The 21,492-nt window shown below is 34.6% G+C and overlaps 1 long non-coding RNA gene across 1 annotated transcript in view; it reads left to right on the top strand.

Moving 5' to 3' along the window:
* The first annotated feature begins 443 nt into the window (after positions 1-443).
* LOC123531291 (uncharacterized) overlaps positions 444-21,492 on the top strand; it is an 89,778-nt gene continuing 68,729 nt past the window's right edge. The window contains exon 1 of the long non-coding RNA XR_006682389.2: positions 444-1,177. This is a non-coding gene — a long non-coding RNA (uncharacterized LOC123531291). The remainder of the gene's footprint in view (positions 1,178-21,492) is intronic.

The following is a 21,492-nucleotide window of genomic DNA, read 5'->3' as shown; positions in this document are numbered from 1 at the left end:
GAACGTCAAAATGCGATCATTACGAATATTTTACCTCACAACTTAAGCACGTATTTCAGCTATTGAAGATTTTTCTGTTTCCGATTGCTCTTGAATGCGGGCTTTTGTATTCGTTAGTCAATTTTGTATTCGTTAGTCAAATACATGTTGTATTTCAGCCTGAAAATTCGTAGGTATATATATAAAAAAAACAAATGTATAGACAAAAAACAAACTGCTCAGTGAAGTGTCATTCCATTTACAATGCCTGCACATATTGTTTATGGTAACAGACCAAATAGATTTCTGTAATCATTAGAGATAGCTGTAAACAGCTTTACTGAACCATCCGCTGTATATGTAGCCTTATACCTATAAAACACACATTGATATCACTTTCATCAATCATTGAGGTAGACGGACTGCGTAACTGTCATACCTAATTATATGATTATAGGTTCGTGCCGGAAGAGCAATCGGAATGGTTGTCGACTTCACTACTATCTGCCAAAACTTGTGATATTTTGCACTGATACTCGGCAGCGCCAAGAGACAGCATCTAAACTTACATTGAATATTGGTCTGAGAATGATCACAATTATAAAAAAATTAATACATGTTCAATTCATAAATAAAGTCATGAGCATACTGATCATTAATCAAAAAAATTTAATATACAATATATTTTAACATAGTCAGGTGAACAGTCGTATTATTTAATACAAAAATACATTTTAGAATCAGTTGGCATTTTTTCAAACTTTTACTCGCTTTATAGGATTTTGACGGATTTTCATAGGATTGTTGTCTTCTGATGCACAGATAATCAGAAATAATTTTAAAGATGCAAGACATAGTTTTACGTCATGCAAAAATATTGGACAATTTTCTGCTATGATGTAATAAGGAAATATTGGAATATGAAAGCTTGAAATTTGTTAGTCAGTGTGGCAGCGGTCTATACTGGCGATGAAACTGTGAGGTTTAATTGTGTATGCCTGTGCATAATTTGTATTGTTGTTTTGAGGAGATTGACTAGAAAACACTGAATAATTTGGAAGTATAATAGGATCGAGCTGAGCAAGCATTTTATTGGAAAGAAGTTAATGTGGAATTTATTTAAATATACTGTTATAGTTATGGAATGCATTTTACCCTTATTTTAAATTGCTACACCTGTGTATCTTCAAACTGACACGTGAGTAACACATGTAAATATATCTCATTTCTTTGATCATTAATGCTTTACCCCATGGCCTTTATATAAAGAGGTATTCATTACGCATTTACATTTGATCAGATGTCGTAGAGGACAGTCACTATTATTTGGCAATGGCAATACCTTTATTTGATGAGCCAAAATATCACAACCTTTTAAACTAGGCGGCCAGTCGTTGAATTCAACCTTATGCAATTTAACCAAAATTTAAACAAACTGTACGTAATATTTTTGAACAGTGTGTTTATGCGTAAATATATAGTGAAATATTGTATTTTTTAATGACACTTTTATTGGCGAGTAAGTACATGGGCATGTTTTGAGGGACAGTTGTTTATTTCAGACGGAAATCGAATCAAGCAATGTAAGCTTGTTTAGACTACAATAAAATCTAATAAGATTTAATCAGAATGAAGTGTTTTGATGACTTTGTTGCATTGTCTTTAGTTACAGTTTCTCTTGTTTGCAATATAACTAAAGGCGAAATAAGTCATCAAAATATTTGTAATGCATATTCATGGCGCAATCATAAGTGCAAACGAAATCAGGAAGTTTTGAATTTGTCTCGCGTTTAATAATCACGGTTTATGCATGAAAAATTGATTTCGAATATTTTCTTTAGGACAGCCAGATCTGCAAAGTTAATCCTGATACGACAGAGAAGGACAATATCTGATAACAGAGAAAAGGCGATATAATATCGTGCGTCTATACATGTCATTTCATGGCTTCAACACATTAATTGAAACTGAAAGTAAAGTTGACTACAAAACAACTTTTATCTTCTATATTCCTAAACAGGTGGATTGCGCACAATTGCTAAAAATGTTTCCCGTACTCTGATTCAGCGTTGTCATGTTTTCTGGTCCATTCAAGATCTATGTAACTTGTGCTAGGGGTTGTGAGGGGTGCTGCACAGTCCATAACCTCTCTTGGACAAATTCAATAAAATTGATTATGCTATTAAATTGCTTGATTGCATTCTATGCTTCAAAGTGATCTTCTTTTAGACTTTTTGTAATGGAAAGTATGTTATACTGGATTCAGCTACAGTGCATTGCATTTTAGTTGCTAACTTTCCTATTGAATAATATATTTGTGAGATTGTGTAAGATTTTATGTAGATACAGAAGTGTGAAGAGGTAGAATTAACTCCTTAAATAACCTGAAGATAACATGCAGCTATAATGAACTAAAATCATGTTTAGCTGCCATTCCCTTGAATCATTTTTCTTGTAAAGATGAGTGTGTTTATCGAAAAAGTTAAGTAAAAAATCTAAGGGCTAAGATTCAGGAATGTACGTTGTCTAAAGGGGGTGACATAGTATTTGATGAATTGCCATTAATATGAACTGTGTGGTTTAGTCCTCTAAATATTAGCAAATTGTTTTATTAACAAAACATCACGAACATTACATGCAATTAATTTACTCAATTAGCCTGCAAGTGCTCTTCTGTAAGATGTTAATGAGCTGCATCCGTAATGATAATAAACCAATTTCTTAGCACTATTTTTCTACGATGCGTGTGCACTATTACTTCCACACATATATAATACGGACAAAATTAGGGTATCTGAAATCTGTGAAGTATTACCTCATTTAACACCACAACAAAAAACAATTGTCTTTCTGGTATTCAACGAAAGGTTATTTTGTTTGTATTTAGACTGCGAAACAGATAGACGGTGTTCATTATTATTGTAACAGTGTTAGCGTTCAAAATGGAGATCAATGTGCTCAACCCGGAGGTTGTGGGTTCGAGCCCCGATGTTTATGGTGCGCACCCAACCTTACTCTTACCCCCACCATGTTCCAAAGACACGGGACAGTGTAAGTAAAAGTAATCCCCTTCAGGTGAATCTCTAACACACGTAATGGAAACAAAAAGGCATGGCATGTAAAACACAAAAATGCTCGTGTATAAAAATATAAAAAGCAAACCTTTAGAACCAAAATATGTATGTACTCAATGCCTTTTCAGAAGACAGAGCAACAAGAGAAACACCCTTAAGGGCCCGACGAAACAGGCCAGAAGACAGATATCAAAACAGTTCAGTCCTGGTAGAATTTAAAAACTGCTAATCATAGAGTCCTCCCACTCTTTCGTCAGACACAATCAAAGAGGGAAGCGTAGAGTCCAACTGTAACTAGTTAGCGATGGTCTATTAAACATAGGTTCATAATAACGGAAGTGGCTGATTGACTTAATATGAAGAGTACCGAGTCACTTCATAAAGCAGTATGCCGTTGAAAAAGTAATATATTTTTTTGTATTGTTTCGTCAGCTATGTTCTAGTTAGTGCGAGTTATATAATAGTACCATTGTAAAACACATAAGCATTGCACAAATGTTTACCTTTTCGAAGTACTTGCTAATGCATTATTATAAACCTGTAAATGTTTTTTCAAGGCAGTTAAGTACATCTTCAAACAACATAATCAGAAGGTATTACAGAATTATACCGGTACTGAAATATAATGTCAGTTTGTTTTCCCAGAGAATAGCTCACACTAATGAGAAACAATTAATGTCTTGGGTATTGTGATGAAATGTAAAGACTCGCCAGTTACATTTTTTTAAGTTATTAATTCAGTTTATGGGACCTCCGTGTCTGAGTGGTGAAGGTTGCTTACTTCAAATCACTTGCTCCTCATCGATGTGGGTTCGAACCTCACTCGGGGCGTTAAATTCTTCATGTGAGGAAGCCATCCAGCTGGCCTACGGAAGTTCACTGATTGGGACCAGACCAGCTATATTTCCTCTCTCTGAAAATTGACTGGATCTCAATGATACACCGAATTTATAGAGATAGTTTTGTGTTAAGTGATATATTTAAGTTCAGAACATACGTGAGATCCGCGAGGATTCAAGTTCGGATTATAAATTATTATATAAGTAGAGAGACTTTATACGACCTAATCGCCATCACAATATACCAGACCAATTCGCAGTACATATGGTAAAGTCCCTGCTGCCTGTATATATGGTACTGGAAATTTCTTAAATACACCTGAGTGCCTCTCACCTAACTAGCGGCCGGTAGTGATCCTACATAGGAAAAACGGCCTCGCGTGTTCGGTCCTACACATCGGTCCCATTTAAGAACCAGACTGTCTATTCGCAAAGATATAATTTAAGTTAGCCGGATATGGTTCTTTTCTCTCCGTTCTTGCGGCTCTGTGCCTCTGGTCAGACCGCTCTGCATCTGTACTGGTAAAGGATAGACTGGCGCCCTGAGTGGCAGCCTTTGTATATAAAGCGCCTTTGAAATTGTTTGTCATGAAAAGGGTTTGTATTGAAAAGGGTTCTATAATACTACTAATGATAATAACAATAATAATAGCAATAATAATATGCGTCAACGTTTTGAAAACAATGTGTAGAAATTAGAAAATCAAACAAAACAAGTTGAGAACCATTCAATGCATAACAGTGGTAGTCTGTTTTGTAGAAAACCTATATAAATTATACCTATATAAATTATATTCCTTTCCCATTGCATTGGACTACGCTGGATAGGAATAAGGACGATGTACACTCTATCAATTTACATTCTGTTAATATGTTGTTTTCATTGAGTAAAAAGGATTAAGGGAAAATCTGCAATATATGCAGTTATGTTTCCAATTGAAATCCATATGTACTTTTCGATTTCCTGGCCAAGTATATATTAGCCGATCTGTACGTTCGATGTTTTGTGGAAGACCTACGGACACTGGTTAAATTCATCGGCCCCTGTCCATAAGTGGAAAATATGCTAAAAACCAAACCCAAAACGAACACATGCATTACTGTATGACTGTTCTCTTTTATTGTTGCCCATTATTGCTACTGCAGTGACCATAGCCATTTATTACAGAAAAAATTAAAGATTAAATCCCAAAAAAGTATTCTTGATAAAAATTGATAAGATAAGAGACTCGATAAACCTTCTGGGTCAGGCTAATAACAAAACTCCAACAATAGAAATTAGGTACTTCTGTTGTAACAGTGTTGTTACGGTATATGATCCAAAACATTGTTTCACAATTTTCATTCAAACAGTAAATTTAAGTCTTATACAAGTTGGATTTTTTCCTGTCTATTTTGTTTTCGTTTCTTTAGCATCATGTTTGCTTTAGACACAAAATCGGTAAGAACAGTGCATTTAACACTATTCTTGCAATTGGTAGATTTAAAGATAATTCCTATAGTTTGTTTCCTTTCATAGATTTTTTGTTTTAATTTCACATATATGATAGGAAAATTTGTGCTGAAAACAATGAACAAATAAAAACAATAGGTCACCAGGCTTGTTTTTTCAAAAAATTGTTTTGAACACAACCATTGTTGCTGATACTGCCAGCGATTTTTCAACATTTTCATAATTTTCTGCTTTTTTATAAATACCAACCAAAATATATAGCAAGACAGCACAATAAGTTTTTTTCTTTTTACAGATTTTATTATATACTTATTTGATATCATAATCATATTTGTAATACTCTATACTCACAATAATGAGTACAAATAAAAAAAATATTGTTTCATATTTACTTTTGTGAACTTTTTTCAGTGAAAAATACTCATAGTGAAGAATAATTTTTTAGATTTTGAAAAAAACTCTTTCATAGAATTTTTCCTGTTTTTCTTGTGTATAGATAATTGTATTGTGAGCATAAAAATGGCTAAAAATGTATAGGTCACCAGGCTAAATTTTATGTTAAGACCGCTAGAATACAACACCTGTTCGGACGGAAAATGGCGTGAACCTGGCCAAATTGAATACATCTATATCTGCTAGAAGTTAAATTTTTTTTTTAATTCTTAATTCTTTCTATAATTGAATATTAAATAATCTGAAAGGTGATATTGTCTTATCAGTACTAAGTCAATTATCTTACATTATATGAACAACACTGTCTTTGTACTAAAATGCGATGTGAACACAACCACAAAAATAGCAAGATACCTGTCAGGCATGATACTTGTCAATACAACATAAACCAGTATCAACATTTGATTACTGATAAAACTTATCAAACATGTTATTTCATTTAAGATTCCTCATATTTAAGACTGTCTGTAACATGTTTCAACAAATGTTGACTTCAGTTCAGTTTTCCGTAGAAAGTGTCGGCTGCGCAGAAAGATGCACATAAAAAACTATAGGAATTCCCTTTAACTGACACTTATAGTGACATCGCAACCTAATCACATCCTCTTTCTTTGTTGCAAAGTAAATATAAACAAGACCAAAATAAATGAAAAAAAATCCATTAATTAACTTCACTATGATTGATCCAGACAGTACATGTATGAATGGTAACATTGATAACATGATCTCATTTTCATGACGTCATCAAATACTTTAAATTGTGGCTACGTGCGAAATTGAAAACTACGTTGTACATTTTTGTATATTAATTTTACAATAGAGCTTTTGACAGAAATGATTAAAGCATTAACACAAAATGTCTGGCTAATGAAACTGTATTTCAGTAGTATATATATAGCACTGCTGTACTTACCACTGCTTAGCTTTCTTTCGATGTGTATGCCTTTTTTGTATGGGTTAAGGTATCCAATCCACAAATAGATAACATTTCGATGCCTGGTAACAGCATTTTTGGTTTCAAAAATGCCTGAAACAATTGTGTCTGCTGAACAAGAATTAGTAAATAAGATGACCATGAATAATATGCACGTTTTTGACTGCGAAATGATAAATCTTACACTATAATAACTGGACTTCTTTTGAAATATCATTAAAAACTATAAAGAAAAAAATCAATATTCTTTAACATTTTTTACCACGTTTCAGTAGACAATAAACTTTCATGTGATACCAAAATTATATGAGCCAACCAGGCATCAATTTTTGATATATTTTTTATAGCAATGTTATATAGAAGTTGCTTATTTGTGGATCGGATATCCTAAGTGGTCGAAATATGCTGGTTGCATAATCAACTTCTGTCTCGGGCATGAAACAAGCTACTATATTGTCATTATTACATCCATTTTTACTTAGCTGCAGGAGTTGATGTGAGTGTTTAAGCTATCAGGCAATCGTTCTATTACCAGACAATAACTAGAGCAGCATATGCTATTTTGGATGCTATTATGATTACAATAATGTACTATTGGTTTCAATAACTTGACATTAACATCATGTGGTACTGTGGTATAAACCGAACAAAAAAGGTAAGTATGTGTATCAAACATCAATTTGGCTACTAGTAAGCATATGTCCCCAGGCCTTAGTGTACCCGGCAACGTCTGTCATTTAAATTCAGCTTTTTTTATATAGGCATTTGATTATATTAGTGTTCTGTTGTTTTCAAGTGACACGTGAGGATAGATTTCGAGATAGATTATACAGACAACAGTAGTATAAACATCAAGATAAAGACATTTGATATGTTATTGTATAGATAACAGATATTTCTTTACTATAAAAATGCTAACAGAAATAACGGAAGAGCCAAGCTGTCACTTATTTTAATCGAACGCAATGTTCTCCGGCTTACCATATGTAGTTATATAATGTATACTGGCCGTGGTGTAAAGAATTGTGATACTGTAATTGTGCTTTCTGGCAACACATGTTAGATTTACAAAGATAATCCATAGTATATCTGTAGTGCAGCCACATTCAGGTCTAACGGAAAATTGACGTTATAACGAAAGTGTCAGGATACGAGTTATATAACCCAGGGAAGTGCCTACGCCTTTAATATCTTGAACAATGAATCGGGTCTAATCGCTAAGGTGACGTAGACTAGCTGACAAACGATGTAGAATGTCCTTTGTTGAAACGTATAGCTGGTGAGACCAAATATCTCGTATACAACTTTTTTTCTCTTTTAAAGTAACAACCTTCAACTAATGTACATCAGCTCAAACTCATATTGGCTTGAGATACCATACCTGACTGGTCTTTTTGTTGAAGTTCCCATCAGACAATGTCTTTGAATCTACAACCTACGAGTCCGATCGTACAGATGCTCAGTCTATGTCTTCTTTATTGAAGCGACAACTCTATATGTTTGTTCTGACGCCTGGATGCCCAGCGCCTATATGCTATCACATGTAGCATTTAACTAACATATAGATATAACTCCGATGTCTTGGCTGTACTTCGCCTATAACGCCGAACCTCGTCTATAGGCTGGAACTCTCCAACTGTCTCAGTAGATTACCAAAACCTATGTCTCTGCCTCAGCTTTTCGATGTTCAGCCTATATTTGCTATCGTTTATAGCATTCAACTACCGTTAAGGTAAAACTCCTGTGTGCTGGCCCTATAGCTCGAAACCTTGTTGAAATTCTGCAGCTCTTTTTATGCCCCCGAATGGAGACATATAGTTTTTGAACCGTCTGTCTGTCTGTCAGTCTGTCGGTCTGTCAGTCTGTCGGTCTGTCCGCAATTTTCGTGTCCGGTCCATATCTTTGTCATCGATGGATGGATATTCAAATAACTTGGCATGAATGTGTACCACAGTAAGACGACGTGCAGTGCGCAAGACCCAGGTCCGTAGCTCAAAGGTCAAGGTCACACTTAGACGTTAAAGGATAGTGCATTGATGGGCGTGTCTGGTCCATATCTTTGTCATCGATGGATGGATTTTCAAATAACTTGGCATGAATGTGTACCACAGTAAGACGACGTGCAGTGCGCAAGACCCAGGTCCGTAGCTCAAAGGTCAAGGTCACACTTAGACGTTAAAGGATAGTGCATTGATGGGCGTGTCCGGTCCATATCTTTGTCATCGATAGATGGATTTTCAAATAACTTGGCATGAATGTGTACCACAGTAAGATGACGTGCAGTGCGCAAGACCCAGGTCCGTAGCTCAAAGGTCAAGGTCACACTTAGACGTTAAAGGATAGTGCATTGATGGGCGTGTCCGGTCCATATCTTTGTCATCGATGGATGGATTTTCAAATAACTTGGCATGAATGTGTACCACAATAAGACGACATGTCACACGCAAGACCCAGGTCCGTAGCTCAAAGGTCAAGGTCACACTTAGATGTTAAAGATCATTTTTCATGATAGTGCATTGATGGGCATGTCCGGTCCATATCTTTGTCATTCATGCATGGATTTTAAAATAACTATGCATGAATGTGTGACACAGTAAGACGATGTGTCGCGCGCAAGACCCAGGTCCGTAGGTCAAAGGTCCTAAACTCTAACACCGGCCATAACTTTTCATTCAAAGTGCCATCGGGGGCATGTGTCATCCTACGGAGACAGCTCTTGTTTAGTCTATGAACTTCAAACATCTTGTTTTTAATAATTTATCCGCCCTGACAGTGTAGTTGCAATAACTTCCTCATCAAGGTACTGGGATAAATTATGAGTTGAATCATCGATGTGTCTACATCAATCGCAGGATATAGAATGACTCCTCTGTCATCCATCTACCTACTTATACCTTAGCAGAAGTTAGCTTTGATTGGTGCTATTTATAGAACTTATTAAACGATGTGTTGAGCCCTGATAAAATTTTTCAATTTTACAAAATAACATAATAACGAATCTGATTGAAATTATACCAACGTTTTTAAAAGAAATTCAAATAATACGTGTGATAATAACTTTGCTTTAAAACTGAACAAAGCCCTCGTCATTTTCTTAGTGATTTCAACATTTTACTTTCTAAGAACATATAATTAGATGAGAATTTAATTATGACATTATTCCTTATCGGAAGGTTTGTTGCAGGGTTTTGAAAGCTTTTTCAGTGATGGTTTTTAATGGTTTTTATATTGCATTTGAATTGAAAAACGTCATTATGAAAACCTTAAATGTAATTAGTGAGAAAAAGGGTGTATATATGATCTCGATTGTATTAGTTTCATATCTACCTTTTGGATTATAATAATTTGGGAAGGTAATAAATACGGTACGAATACAGCTCGAGGGAATATTTGGAAGTTAATTCGGCATCAAAGCAAAGTGAGATTTGCTCAGCATTAGATTCTCACTTTCAAAGTTTATACAATAATCGAAGAGCTGATTCCCTTATGAATGAAATATAATTTAAACAGGATTGGCTAAAAGACAAATATCATCGAAAGAAGAAAACAAAACTATTGTGGGCGATTTTAGGATAACGTAGAAACGAGTTATTTTGCATGCATTTCTGCAAAAAAAATACAATCTTATCTTTTTCGTCAACCGGGATATCATTTCCACCGTAACAAAATCAACTGAAGTAAATTTTGTTGCACATATGAAACAAATGTTTTGTCAATTAAACACTTTTTTCTTTAAGTAAGAAGACGTCAAAGAAATAATAGCCCATTAAATTACTCATTTAACATGCAAGTGCGCTTTCATAAGACATAGTATTCTATTAAAAAATAATTCCCCCCACTCCCACAAAAATAAACAATATGGCATCGCTCGAAAAAAATATCAGCGACCAATATTCCAAGAGAGCATTGGATAATAGATAAAACTCATTGATCAAAATTGAATCGACACCGCTAATAATCAGACTTAAGAATATTTTAAATTAAAAATATGAACTACATGTTTATATCGGAAGGAATTTTAAATCTAACGTGGGCGGGTCTAAATTTAAGATTGTGCGTTTAGACGGGTATGAATCACATTAATTTGGACTTTTTGCAAATCATTCAAGAATTGCTAGCGTCATTCATGGATTTGCAAGCACGTATTATTAACCCGTTTAAAGAGAAATATTTTATGAAATAGGTAATTTTGAAACGATTCAATTTCAAACATGGTTGAAACAGCAAGAAACTCTGTGGTCATTCTACTGCACATGTACGTTAACATCTGAATAGCAACATATGGAGTCCAAAAAGCACTGTTCGGTTTAACCTGTAAAAAAATGAGAAAACCTAATACCTGTTTTGTATACATCTTGTATTTATTTACATAAAGGAATAAACTGCAATTATTATTTTTTTGTAAAAAAAAACACTAATAGTCTTTAAAGGCCAGATAGTCTCTGTTCACAGATGGTCTGTAACACAGGTTTGAATGTAAAGAGCATGCTCAGAAAGCCAAAAGGTGGTCTTTATACAATTGTGGTCTTTATCCACAGGTTAACATTACAGGTGGTATCTATCACAGATCATGCCTAGGAATGCCAGTGTAGATGGTCTTTGTTAACACATTTATATAAACTTAAAATTTAGTCAGTTAGAAATAAAACTTTTGGAGTTCAAACGTTTCTCTTGGACTGTTGAATGTCTGTGCCCTTGAAATATACACAATGGGACTGTCAGTCAAATCATACCGACTACTTGTAACATTTTTCTCCAGTTCAGAGGGGTAATATTCTGAACCGATTATAACTCTCCAAGCTACTAAACGATTAAAGAATATAAAGTAGCAGAGTTTAAACGTTCATCTTTCTGTAGAGTAACGCAACAACAATTCTTTAAAGTTTCAATATCAATTTATTTTCATAGGTAATCAAAAGTTCATTTAACATCATTTTAACCGTATATAGAACTGACAGAGTACTTTTATTATAAGATAACCTTAGCCTATGTCTAGCTATTTCTCCGTCCCTAACCTTACTCTAACTGATTTTAATCTCAATATATACGTTTATAAAGAGGAGAAATGCTAGACAGGCCTGTGCAATATTACCTTAATATCTTTTAGGTCCTTTTCCGTAAATAAATCGAATAATAAACAGATAAGACCCTGTGGCATTTGATTCAATGACATGTAACTTAATAATTCTACTTGAAAATATTGAAAGAAATTAAATTATTTTATATCCCGAAAACCTATTTTTATAACTAGAATATAAATCTAATTAACTAAAGAAGTTAAACTATTTATGTCCCGAAAACTTATATTATAATTATAGAAAAACGCTATTACGCTATATTTCTCGATGTACATTGTATAAATTTCGGGGTTTAGTTTATACTTACTTATTATAGTTCGAATATGATGAAAACTCCATGCATATTATAACAACTCTCATATCCGTTCCCTGGAAAAACCAGTTCTGGTGCCACAAGATAAGATGTGGTCAAAACCCTAATGGGAATCGAACCAATGACCCCCGTTTAGCATTTCATCTGTAAAGTAAAGTCACACCAACAGGCATAATAGATACTCAGATAAAAACGTGTGTGACAGAGATTTGAAACAATTTTATCACTTAAAAATTACTGATATTACTTGTAATACAATTGTTAAGACAAATATCGCAATCAAGCATCCCAGCGATATGTTTGTAAAATCGCAGCTCAAGCTCCTAGCATCGGCTTAAGTGAAATTCTGCTATAAAGATGCATTAAACGGACTCTAAGATCCCAAAGGAAACACTTCTTGTCAACTCCGTGAAGCACAAATAATTCAGAACTAAATTCAAATATTTAAAGTCCACTCTTATAAGATTAGTTTGGAATATAGAAATTATGAAAAAACAATTGTGTTAATCAAAATCAAATGTCGTACATATTGCTTCCTTTAATAAGAATGCTGAGAGGCTGCTAGATCTAATCACGATTTTAGGGCATTCCGCAACACGTGTAGTCCCATTACACAAACAGAATTACGCTTGTTACTCTTGGAGAATAGATTACACTAATTAGAAACATACATTATCATAGGTATTCAGACATAACGTACAAACCCGTTCATAATAACAGACAAATTACATTGTCTGAGGTTGCTGAGTATTTTTTGTAGTTGCCTCTTGACAAAACAGTAAAATATAACTTCGGGTAAAAGTGTCTTTCATCTGTTATCTTACTGTATTTGCCAAGTGTTGTGCAATAGATACAACGAAGGAGAACTGGGGCAAAGATTACTTATATATTCATCTCGTATTTGGAAAAAAACAAGTAACTGCTTATTTTGAAGAAATAGTCTACATGCATGTCGCTTCTAACATTGCATCTATATATGAAAATATGTAAATATGGAAGGCAATATAACAGATGACTTGTTATGATGATATCGGTGGAGTTAAGCTCCTTTGATAAAAAAAAAAACGCTTCCCTTTGATCGTGCCACAGATAATCAATATTTTTCCTTTGTTGATCTGTCCAGATAATATCCTGAAACACATGTATGTAAACGTTAAATATTGTTTTGTTAATACCGACACAATAAACATGCATATAAGACATCTGCAAAAGAGTATAAAATGTCTATATTTTCGACGTATAGTAAAGGGATCATATAGAGGTATACAGAAGAACAAGATCAAGTAAAATACTGTTTAATGCAAATTTTGACATACATAAACATCATCTCGCTAATGGTGATGTAGGCTATACTTGATAAAAAATGTCAAAGACACATAGATCATTTTATTATACCTCTCTTTTGTCTACAATGATAAAATCCCATTACCAGAGAAAGAGATATTTTGACTATCGAAACATTTTCAACATTTTTGACACGTGACCAAGCGAAAGTGACTGTCAGGTCATGTGACCGCGCTGATATTTCGAATGTCATATAAGGGCAATTAACTGCTTCAATTTTTAGCCAAATAATCGCTTCCCTTATACACATATAGTAGTGACGTCACCATTCAATGTGTACACAGGCGATACCGCTTATTCAAGATGAAACTGTTAAATTAAATGATTAAAATATCTTAAACACATTATTACTAAATTTTGTTCGGTATAATAAAATAAATATCATATGGCAGCGTGTGTGAATTTAAATTGTCAACTCGAAACAGAATGTCACCACTCGGCTTTCAGCAATCGGGTAAATTCTGTCTCGATTTGACACATATTTAATGTCATCACTAGCTGTCATGTTATATTTATAAAAATGTCAGACTGATGCAAATATCTCTATAATAAATCAACAAGTATTTACAAGATTCGCACATTGCTCTGTTTCTACTGTATTTTATAACTATACCTAATACCGTAGTGCGACTGTAATTAAATGTCTTAATAAATGTTAGACGCCCTTTAATTTGGTAATCATTTATCTAGTAACTTTAATCTTTTTAAACTTGCTACCCGATCCTTTGCATGAATCACTACTTTGAACGCACTACAACTGCTTCTACTTATACAATTAAAGCAATGTATTTGCAGTCATGACAACTGAAGCGTATTTTCAACGACGTGAAGCTTTGTCAGATGAGCTTTGAGAGTATAGCTTTTTAATTACAGGATTAAATTTTTCTAGCGTGTAACACGCAAAATGCCGTACACATTGAAAAAATGTCCCGAATAGGCTTTATGTTAAAAGCAGGATTAGCGCATGAATGAGTACCACGAGAAATTGATTAAATCCTCAAAATTCCAAGTCAACCTGTTTCATCCGTTGATCCGTTTGGACCATGGAGATTTTTATTCCGAAACCCCATAGCTTGAAAGTCAATACCACGATGGTGAAAGTCGAAATAATGATGGCGAAAACACGAACCTACGATGGTGAAAGTCGAAATCACGAAACTACGATGACGAAATCGCAATATCATGTCGCGTTTTCACCATCGTGGTTTCGTTTTTTCATCATCGTGCTTTCGACATTCGACTTTCGTCATCGTAGTTTCGACTTTCAACATCGTAGTTTCGACTTTCAACATCGTGTTTTCGACTTTCATCATCGTAGTTTCGTGATTTTTACTCTCGAGGTATGGGGTGCAGAAATAAAAATATCGATGGTGCACACGGAACACCGTAGTTTCATAACCGACTTTCATTTTTTAACGAGTTTGCTCCAGGCATAAAATTTTTTAAAACATTTTGAATCGAAACTATCACCATGGAATAGGAAATGATATAAGAAAATGAATACTCACACTTATATGTTTTGTTCAGAAATGAAAATAAGTTTTCGCCTTTTTCAAATATTATTGCTGTCAGTAACGGCATTGACGCAACGCCGAAAAACGCTTGTACATATAAAATGTTTTCACCGATGTGTAGAGTTTTGGCTAAACCATTAAAATTGCTTGAATCAATAGATTTTTAATTATATGGAATTTGATAATAATTAAATGGCTGAAAACAAAATCAGAAATTAATATAAATTCTGTAACATATACGGCTTACATTTCACAAATAAATATGAACAGACAGAAAACAAATTACTTGCATTGTACTTTGATGAAATCCAATCCCGTATTATGCCCGTGTCCAGACTTCTTTCATAAATATTCATGACCCTATTACGTAAATATTCCAAACAGAAAACTTAAAAGCAAACATAGATTAAAACTGAAACTGTTGATAATGACATTAGTTTCTTATTCATTTTAAACATTTCACCATGTTTTTTATCACATAACCTCGTATATAAAGGAAGCGCAGGAATCAAGCGTGCGTAAACAAAAAGTGACACAACAGCGTCCGAAAGGCGTACTAAATGAAAGAGATCCAATCTTAAAATATAACCCGAAAAGTTATGCTATAGTAAGTTTTTTTTACAATACTTTTTAGAATATGAAGATATATTAAAAAAGGGTCATTTCAACAGAAGCCTGATGCAGAATGTTGGTTTAAGCAAATTTAACCAGACCGGACCAGCCAGTAGAAGCGCGCAATGTTTGGGAAAATCCACTCGTGGCGAATACAAGATCCAACTTCGAGCTGTTATTGTAATGATAATTTTATAGGAACCTGACTCTTGCATGAAGAGATATTAAGATGACGTAAGTATATATCTTTAATTCAAAGAGAAGCTAATTTAAGATTGATGCTCATTTGAAACATTGTTCTTCATTAATGCATCCATCTGCTTTGCCGAAGGCAGTGTGTGAAGCGATAGTGTGTCAGTATAGTGTGAATGGTGATTAAAGGATAATAATAGATAATTTGGGAATAATAATGTTGGATTAAAAGATCATGAATTTGCATTTTAAGAGAGAAACTAGCATGTAATATTACGAAAATTACTACCAGCTGTAATAATCAAAGTCGATAAAATAGTTGCATTAATAATTACCTTGTGGCACAAATGAGTATTTGAAAAATGTTTAGATTAACTTTATTTCTTAAACACTTGTTTGTCGGTTACTTACGCCAAAAGAAACATGAACATTTCAGGTGATTATATGATTGATAAGAAGCTTGTTCATGACGTCTGTATTCTGCCATACTTCATACCTGGCACAAGTTGATCATGACGTTTGTATTCTGCCATACTTCATACCTGGCACAAGTTGTTCATGACGTCTGTATTTTGCAGTATTTCATACCTGGCACAAGGTGTTCATGACGTCCGTATTCTGCCATACTTCATGCCTGGAACACGTTGTTCTTGACGTCTGTATTCTGCCGCGTTTCATGCCTTGCCCAAATTGGTCATGACGTCTGTATTGTGCAGTAATCCGTACCTTGTGGACTTTGTTCATGACGTCTGTATTCTTCCATACTTCATACCTGGTACAAGCTGTTCATGACGTTTATATTCTGTTGTACTTCATACCTGGTACAAGTTGTCATGGCGTCTGTATTCTGCAGTATTTCATACCTGGCACAAGTTGGTCAAGACGTCTGTATTCTGTTGTATTTCATACCTAGCACAAGTTGTTCTTGGCGTCTGTATTCTGTTGTATTTCACACCTGGTACAAGTTGTTCATGACGCCTGTATTCTACTATATTTCATACTTGGTCCAAGTGTCCATGACGCCTGTAGTCTGCCATATTTCATACCTGGTACAAGTTGTTCATCACGCCTGTATTTGACCATATTTTATACTTGGTACAATTTGGTCATACTAATATAAAGAGCACATAAAGAGTAATACTTATTATAAAATAACAGAAACATAATTTCAGAATGTTGTATTACATTCTCCATATACTCCATGGATAAAAAAAAATGTTATATTCCATTTTTCATACCTTGTACAAGTGTTCATGGCGCCTCTATTATACAATATTTCATACCTGGTACAAGTCGTTCATGGCACCTGTATTCTACCATATTTTATACCTGGTACAGTTTGGTCATACCATATTTCATATCTGGTATAAGTTGTTCATGGCACCTGTATTATACAATATTTCATACTTGACACAAGTTTGTCCTGGTGTCTGTATTCTACCGTACATCATACCTGGTATAAGTTGTTTATGGCGTCAGTATTCTGTCGTATTTCATACCTGGTACAAGTTGGTCATAACGTTACAATTCTACTATATTTTATACCTGGTTCAAATTGGTCATGACGTCTGTATTCTATCATATTTCATACCTGGTACATATTGGTCATGACGTTACAATTCTACTATATTTTATACCTGGTTCAAATTGGTCATGACGTCTGTATTCTGCATTATTTCATACCTGGTACAAGTTGGCCAAGGCGTCTGTATTCTGCCATATTTCATACCTAGCATAAGTTGTTAATAACGTAACTGTTCTACTTTATTTATTACCTGGTACAATTAGATCATGACGTCTGTATTCTGACATGTTTCATACCTGGTACAAGTTACAAGATGCTCCCGACGTCTGTATTCAACGGTACAAGTTATTTATAATGTCCATATTTAACTATCCTTCATATCTGGTACAAATTCTTGATGACATCGGTATTCTACCATATTTCGTACCTTGTATAAGTTGTTCATGACGTCCGTATTTTACCATCTTTCCTACCTGGTAGAAGCTAATGAATGAATAACTGATGTAATTTCGTAGATTCGAAGCCACTACAAACCAAAATTTGACCAAAACATATCAATCTGCTCAATGTTAACAGCATAAAGACTATTATGTTCCTAAATGTAAGCAGTGTAATTAGCTGCAGTTACGAATATAAGCTTCGGAAATAATTTTTGTTTCCCTTAATCATGACAGCATATTTTCTGTACCTGGATCTAATGTCTGGAACGCTGCAACAGAGACTAATGTGTCTGGGGTTAAATTAGGCTTTCCAAATTTTGCTCTGGAGTGGCTTCAGCCCTTGCAATGCCAACTAAAGCCGCTTTGAACTAAAGCGCAATGCAAGTGATTCGGTAATTATTATAAAATATGTTTAGTTGCATTGGTTATATCAATCTGACTAAAGTACTTGATCTTCTAAACGAAGATCTGAGAACGACCCATTCACATTCGTCTTCTGTATATTTTGGATTTCCATTATTGCTATTTTTATGTTATCCAATCAGATGACTTGTTCGATTGCCAAAGGATAAGAAAAATATGCGGTTATTCCAGGACTCGAACCCGGGACCCCTCGCTTACAAAGCAAGTGGTCTACCGACTGAGCTAACCGGCTATCTGATACATTACCACATAAGAATTGTAAATATCAAAAGTCAATGCTACATGTAGATTTGCAAGATGTTGTAAGCTAGCCTCTGATTGGCTAGCGAAAGAGCCTTCAGAACGAGGCAATGAATAGGTCGTTTTCAGATCCTATGCGTAGCGTAATAGGAGATGTACTTTAGTCAGATTGTGGTTATATCAAACTAAATTAAACGTAGACGATGTTATTTAAGATCGTTGACATGTACAGAAGCAACTTCTCTTTTTATTTAAACGTCTTAATTTATATGTTAACTATATCTTCCTACATACTAAATATAAAAAGCAACACATGTCAAGTTTACATGCATTACACATTTACTATTGCCCAATAAAAATTTGATAATAAAATAGAAAAAGTGGAAAAGCATAGGTCGCCCAGCATTAGATAAATGAAAATGTTGCAGGCTCGGTTTGATTGAGACTATTTATGGAAGGCAGTGGAAATGCAAGCTACCGTCTACGCCCTCTAGCCCCGGGTTGAGCAGAACTCAACATTAAGACATGTTAATATGAAATAAAGCACTGCTTCAATCAGGAATCGATCCGACTTCAACTCATCCCATAACATTGAAAACATTTGAGGGCCCCCGATAATGTTGTTTTAACTTCCTGCCCAACCCTTTTCTATATTTACATTGATGTATTTATGTATGCTTGATGTATATGTGTGTGTATAGAATATGTATATACATACAATAAAATATGATTAAGCTGATTAAACTAAACATTTCAAAAGAACTGTCCAATGATAGCACGGATCGAAGGACACATTTTTCAAGTCGATAGTAAATATCTAATTCGGTGTATCGCATGTTGCCGTAGAGGGATCGATCCCGAGTTTCGTTGCTTCGCACATTATCGATTCCCTTTCAATATAAAGGTAGACTTTAGAATACAAAACGACAGTGCCCATATGCAAAACGTTGCGGCTCGGACAAGTTAAGTGGACGCTTATTAGGCACAAAAAAAGCGTATTCTTCCAAAACATCCGAAGTCAGACGCTCTGTGCACGTGCCAGAAGTACACATTTTTAAATCGAAAGTATATATCTTATTCGGCATATCGCATGTTACCGTAGAGGGATCGATCCCGATTTTCGTCGCTTCGCGACAAAAATAGGTACGATCAATTCCCTATAAATACCAGAATATAATTTAGACTCATAGAAGTATTCAAACGGCAGTACACATGGAACTTTCAATGATACATAGTGCAATTCTATGAAAAGTGGCGTATGGTCCCCAGTCAAAATAATAAGGTTGCCCTAAACGAGAAAACAATGGGCAGAGCTAAATAAACTGGAATTTAGAGAGGGGGCCTGAGGTTATGGAGCCTGCATGTCACAGAAACCGTCAATAGACAAAATTAAAAAGAATATTTTTTGCTCAGGTGTGTTTTATGCTTTTAAAGGATCTTCCTATGTAAACAATATAATTTACAGAACGTTTCATTATACATGTAGAGCCGTGCTGTGGGAAAACCAACATAGTGGGTTTGCGACCAGCATGGATCCAGACCAGCCTGCGCATCCGCGCAGTCTGGTCAGGATCCATGCTGTTCGCTAATAGTTTCTCTAATTCCAATAGGCTTTGAAAGCGAACAGCATGGATCCTGACCAGACTGCGCGGATGCGCAGGCTGGTCTGGATCCATGCTGGTCGCAAAGCCACTATGTTGGTTTTCTCATGGCACGGCTCATGTATCTACTAACACAGATCTCTGTTTCACCATAAAATATATGGTAATTACTCGCGCCCCTAGGATATTTCCTAGAACTTACAAATATTTCCTAATTAGAATTTGTACTGTAATATCCAGTATGAAAATGATTTGCAAATTATTTATTACATTAAAACATGAAAGTTTGAAGATTACATTATAATATTAATGTTTGATCATATGATCGTATTGTTGCCCCTTTGTGGATATAAAATCTATAACAACGCGCATAGTATTTTCTCATTATAGCTATTCAACGCCACGAATAAAAACCAATCACATTGTTCTATCAACAGCGTGGTAGGATATCATCGATATTTGGACTTGTGTGTGTCCTTCCTGATGCTTGATTTTTATTGTCTTATACTTTAAAGAACATACGTTTCTAGGCGCTGCAGATTTTGATTCCGCTTTTATGCTCTAATGAACAAATCAAAATCTGGTACTGAAGAACTATTTGTGAAGTTGTGTATATCGGGCTTATTGTTGGTAACTTGATAACTGTAGAGTTGTTTAAATTAATAGTAAAACAATAAATAAATTGATTTTGCATTGCTGAAGTCTGATTTGTAACTGCTGTTATCTAGGTTATTTCCGTTTATACCTTTATTGGAAAAACAAAGGAAATCAGGTTTGTATGGTTCAGTCAAACCGAGACTGCGATTATTTTACTTGGTTGCTTTCTCTGAATATAGACGTGAATTGATTAGCGAAGGCTTCATCGTGATTGTGTATTTTACAAGAAAAATGACATCACGCTCGTATAGCTTTATTGGGGCTAGGTTGAATCATAGAAAGTAGAAACAGTAAGTTGTTGAATCGTTTTCCTTAAAGGCGTACGCTAGAATTCCCTGTATATGAGATGGGCGAAAATTTTCCCAATAACAGAATTTCTTTAAACTTTGGACATTGAAGGACAATCATCTAAGAAACAAAAAAAAATGCAAAAAAAATCATAGGTCACCGGATTCGAAAAAGAGTTATCTGCCCTTGAAAACATCATTTTTGGGGGAAATGCCGTTTTCAAGGGCAGATAACTCTTTTTCGATACCGGTGACTTATAATTTTTATTGCATTTTTTTTGTTTCTTAGATAATTGTCCTTCAATATCCAAAGTTTGAAGAAATTCTGTTATTGGGGAAATTTTCGCACCAAATTCTAGCATACGTCGTTAACTGAAGTAACAAAACGAATTCTGATTGGTCTATATATTACCCTTGATAAACAGTAAGAACCTAGTCGAATTCTGCATACTTTTATCAATTCCCGACAGAGAAACCTTTAATATCTACAAAAACTACATTCTGTGTAAGTTATTTTAATACAAGTTCGTAAAA

This window comes from Mercenaria mercenaria, chromosome 11 (assembly GCF_021730395.1).
Source record: "Mercenaria mercenaria strain notata chromosome 11, MADL_Memer_1, whole genome shotgun sequence".
Lineage (NCBI taxonomy): Eukaryota > Metazoa > Mollusca > Bivalvia > Venerida > Veneridae > Mercenaria > Mercenaria mercenaria.
The sequence above is the reverse complement of the archived record's forward strand: the minus strand, read 5'-3'. Positions and strand labels throughout refer to the sequence as shown.